Source organism: Erinaceus europaeus, chromosome 8 (assembly GCF_950295315.1).
Source record: "Erinaceus europaeus chromosome 8, mEriEur2.1, whole genome shotgun sequence".
Lineage (NCBI taxonomy): Eukaryota > Metazoa > Chordata > Mammalia > Eulipotyphla > Erinaceidae > Erinaceus > Erinaceus europaeus.
In genome coordinates this window covers 100,516,723-100,521,718 of record NC_080169.1, presented here as the reverse complement: position 1 = coordinate 100,521,718, position 4,996 = coordinate 100,516,723, and the positions used below count along the sequence as shown (strand labels likewise).

Below are 4,996 nucleotides of genomic sequence, written 5' to 3'. Positions count from 1 at the left end.
GGGTGTGTGTGTGTGTGTGTGTGTTTGTGTCATTTTGTAGATAGCTAGTAGGCCTATTTTAGTTATATTCCAAAGGGTCCATGACTATACTAGTTTTTTTTTTTTTTCTGAGCCTGACATATGATATGCAGGTGAATTATTAAGTTATTGTCTGGGGAGATGATGTCATGGCTGGAGCAAGAACCAGAAAGCTGGATCAGGGAAGAGAGTAGGTCTGAAAGATCAAATTGATGGGGTTTACAGACAACAATATTGATTTCTATTTTTTTTTGTTGTTTTTTTTGTTTTTCCCTCCAGGGTTATTGCTGGGCTCGGTGCCTGCACCATGAATCCACCGCTCCTGGAGGCCATTTTTCCCCCTTTTTGTTGCCCTAGTTGTTGCAGCCTCGTTGCAGTTATTATTGCCATTGTTGACGTTGCTTTGTTGTTGGATAGGACAGAGAGAAATGGAGAGAGGAGGGGAAGACAGAGATGAGGAGAGAAAGATAGACATCTGTAGACCTGCTTCACTGCCTGTGAAGAGACTCCCCTGCAGGTGGGGGGCTGGGGGCTTGAACAGGGATCCTTATGCCTGTCCTTGAGCTAAACACCACGTGCGCCTAACCTGCTATGCTACCACCCAATTCCCAAAATATATTTTTTATTTGATAGAGACAGTGAGAAATTGAGAGAAGCAGAGGAGATAGAAAGGAAGAAAGATACCTGCAGACCTGCTTCACCAATCGTGAAACTTCCCTCCTACAGGCGGGGACCAGAGACTTGAACCTGGGTCCTTGCGCACTGTAACATGTGCACTTAATCAGGTGTGCCACCACCTGGTCCCTAAAATATTGATTTCTTCATTTAGGATAGAGACAGAGAAATTGAGAGGGAAGAAGGAGAGAGAAGAGAGACACCTGGCTTTTTGGCCTTTGGCTTGGAGGAGGTCAGGGTGCAACTTGGAGGAAGTCAAGGTGCAACTTTCTTTGGTCATCCCACACCAGCAGCCTCCACCATGCCACCAGAGTTCAGTCCCAATGAGATCAAAGTTATGTACCTGAGATGTACTGGTAAGGAAGTCAGCGACACTTCAGCCCCAGTGCCCAAGATTGGGCCCTTTGGCCAGTCTCAAAAAAAAAAAAAAAGTTGGTGATGACATTGCCAAGATGATTGGAAGGGTCTGAGGATGACAGTGAAACTAAGCATCTATAACAGACAATACCAGACTGATGTGGTGCCTTTTGCTTCTGTCCTCATCACTAAAGCCCTCAAGGAACAGAAGAAAGAGACAGGAGAAAGCAGAAAAATATTAATCACAGTTGAAAATCATTTTTACTAATTTTTTTTAACACTACTCAGCTCTGGCTTAAGGTGGTACAGGGGATTGAACCTGTGACTTCAGAGCCCCAGGCATGAGAGTCTCTTTGCATAACCATTATGTTCTCTACCCCTGCTCCAGAAATACCACTTTTAAAATAATTTTTTTGTAATTTTATTTATCTTCCCTTTTTTGTTGCCTTTGTTGTCTTTTTTTTTCTTTAATATTTTATTTATTTTATTTAGATGCAGACAGAGACAGACACAGAGAGAAAGAAACACCAGAGCACTGCTCAGCTCTGGCTTATGGTGGTGTGGGGGATTGAACCTGGGACTTTGGAGCCTCAGGCATGAGAGTCTGTTTGCATAACCATTATGCTATCTCCCCCATCCCTTTGTTGTCTTTTTGTTGTTGTTGTAGTTATTATTGCTGTTGTTACTGATGACGTCGTTGTCGGACAGGACAGAGAGAAATGGAGAGAGGAGGGGAAGACAGAGGGGGAGAGAAAGATAGACACCTGCAGACCTGCTTCATCGCGTATGAAGCGACTCCCCTGCAGGTGGAGAGCCGGGGCTCGAATTGGGATCCTTACGCCCGTCCTTGCGCTTTGTGACACCTGCGCTTAACCAGCTGCGCTACTGCCCCGCTCCCAGAAATACCACTTTTGATGAAACTGTCAACACTGATTGACAAATGAGGCACCAATCTTTAGCTAGAGGACTCTGGGAGCTTCCAAGAAATCCTGTGGACAGCTCACTCTGTGGGCTGCAATGTTGATAGCCTCCACCCTCATGATACAGATGACATCAACAGTGGAATGCTCAGTTAAGAATTACTAGGACGGGAGCTGGGCGGTAGCACAATGGGTTAAGTGCACATGGTGCGAAGTGCAAGGACCCGCGTAAGGATCCTGGTTCGAGCCCCTGGCTTCCCAAGAGGTGAAGCAGGTCTGCAGGTGTGTCTTTCTCTCCTCATCTCTGTTTTCCCCATCTCTCTCAATTTCTCTCTGTCCTATCCAATGGCAACAACAGTAATGGGGAAAAAATGGCCTCCAGGAGCAGTGGATTTGTAGTGCAGGCACCGAGTCCCAACAATAACCCCAGAGGCAAAAAAAAAAAAAAAAAAAAGAATTGTGGTCCGGGCAGGAGGTGGCACAGTGGCTAAAGCACTAGACTCTCAAGCATGAGGTCCTGAGTTCCATCCCCAGCAGCACATGTACCAGAGTGATGTCTGGTTCTTTCTCCCTCTCTCCTATCTTTCTCATAAATAAATAAATTTTTTAAAAATCTTTTTTTTTTAAAAAAAAGAATTACTAGGAAGACACTTCAATAGGAACAACAAAATAGACCCCTTTGTGGGCCCCCCATAGAACCTTGTCCTCAACTTGGATCAACAACTGTAGAGAATGTTCCACCCTCCAAAGCCAGGATGGACAACATACTACACCTGAGGAAGATGGGTCCTGAAATCAGGGCAGCTTGGAACATTCCTACTCATGACCACAGAATGTGAGCTCAGATCTACAGGGATGCAGAGGTCACATAGGCTCCTGAGCTGAATATGGGCCCCAAATCACATCAAATCGATGGGGTTTACAGTCAACAATATTTAGACCCCTTTCCCATATTAGGGAGCTACTCTCTTCCCTCATCCAGCTTTCTGGTCCTTTTTCCTGTCATGACATCATCTCCCCAGACAATAACTTAGATCCACTGGCATATCAGATTTCAGGCTCAGGGAAAAAAAAAAAAAAAAAAACCTACTATAGCCACAGGCCCTATGGAATATTACTAAAATATGCCTACTAGCTATCTACAAAATGGAGGACCCCCCAACTCTTCATCTGTAGTATTCCAGCCTTTAACCATGATTGATCAACAATTTGTTTGGCTTTGTATGTTAACTCTCTTTTCAGCCACTAGGTTCCAGATGCTAGCATGATGCCGACCAGACTTCCTTGGACAGACAACCCCACCAATGTGTCCTGGAGCTCTGATTCCCCAGAACCCCGCCCCATTAGGGAAAGAGAGAGACAGGCTGGGAGTATGGATCAACCTGTCAACACCCATGTTCAGTGGGGAAGCAATTACAGAAGCCAGACCTTCCACCTGCATCCCACAATGACCCTGGGTCCATACTCCCAGAGGGATAAAGAATAGGAAAGCTATCAGGGGAGGGGATGGGATACAGAGTTCTGGTTGTGGGAACTGTGTGGAGTTGTACCCCTCTTGTCCTATGGTTTCGTCAATGTTTCCTTTTTATAAATAAATAAACAAACAAACAAATAAATAAAATGCTTTGCACCACGTGTGCTCAACCTGCTGCACTACCGCCCTACCCCCCCCCTTTTTTTTCTAATAACATCCTAGAGCAGAGCTCAATGGGAACCTTGCTCGTAGCACCAGTGTGGGGCCAAAGCTGGTGAATGAGTGGGTAGCCTCCATGGACTGGGTGTTTCCCCCACCCCCAACACTGCTCACCTCTAATTATGCTACTGTGGGGGACTGAATTTGAAACCTCTGATGTGTCAGGCATGAAAGTCTCTTTGCATAACAACACGCTATCGTACCTTGATGAACTTAATAGAATGAACACAGTATTTATCCCTCTTTAAAAGATTTATTTGGGAGTCAGGTGGTAGCATAGTGGGTTAAGCGCAAGTGGCGCAAAGCGCAAGGACCCGCAGGATTCCAGTTTGAGCCCCCAGCTCCCCACCTGCAGGGGAGTCGCTTCACAGGTGGTGAAGCAGGTCTGCAGGTGTCTATCTTTCTCTCCTCCTCTCTGTCTTTTCCTCCTCTCTCTATTTCTCTCTGTCCTGTCCAATGACAACATCATCCACAACAACAATAATAACTACAACAATAAAACAAGGGCAACAAAAGGGAATAAATAAATGTTTTTTTAGAAAGGATTTTTTTTTTTTTTTTAGACCAACTTAGTTAAATAGAAAGGATTTTTTTTAAAGAAATCGAACTTGGGTCCTTGCGCATTGAGACATGTACGCTCAACCAGGTGTGCCACCACCCGGCCCCTCTTTTTTTTTTTTTTTTAAGTTGTCTTTAATAATTAATAGAGAGAGAGAAAGAACCAGGACATCACTCTGGCACATGTGATTCTGGGGATCAAACTCAGGTTTCACGCTTGAGAGCTCAGTGCTCTAAGCACTCTGTTATCTCTGTCTGAAATAATTGGCCTGAAGTGATGAAGCCCGGGGGATGACCAAAAGTAAATAAGTAAATTAAAAATAAGTAAGTACAGGGCTGGGTGGTGGCACACCTGGTTGAATACACATGTTACCTGTTGTGCAAGCACTCAGGTTTAAGCCCCCTGTCGCTATCTGCAGGGGGAAAGCTTCACAAGTGGTGAAGCAGTGCTACAGGCCTCTCTCCCCTCTCTGTCTCTCTATCTCCTCTCAGTTTCTCAGTCTCTAGCCAACAAAAAATAAAATATTTTTAAAATAAATAACAAACACATCATCGTATAAATAAATTGGTCAGTTCACATCTTTGGGGAACCAGAAATGCAAACTTAGTGTGGAGGCTTACTCAGCTTCCAAGAGGCACTTGCCACCCTTCCAAGGGGCGTATGGTTTGTGTTCCCCCACCTCTGAGCTGTGGCTGGGCAGGGGGCAGGTGCTGGGCAAGCACTTCCTGGGGGACAGGAAGGCACCCTTCCTTTCCTGCTGCTGCCCTCCCACCC

At 45.3% G+C, this 4,996-nt stretch overlaps 1 pseudogene; it reads left to right on the top strand.

Moving 5' to 3' along the window:
* The first annotated feature begins 942 nt into the window (after window positions 1-942).
* Window positions 943-2,126, top strand: LOC132539832 (large ribosomal subunit protein uL11-like; annotated as a pseudogene).
* The last annotated feature ends 2,870 nt before the right edge of the window (window positions 2,127-4,996 follow it).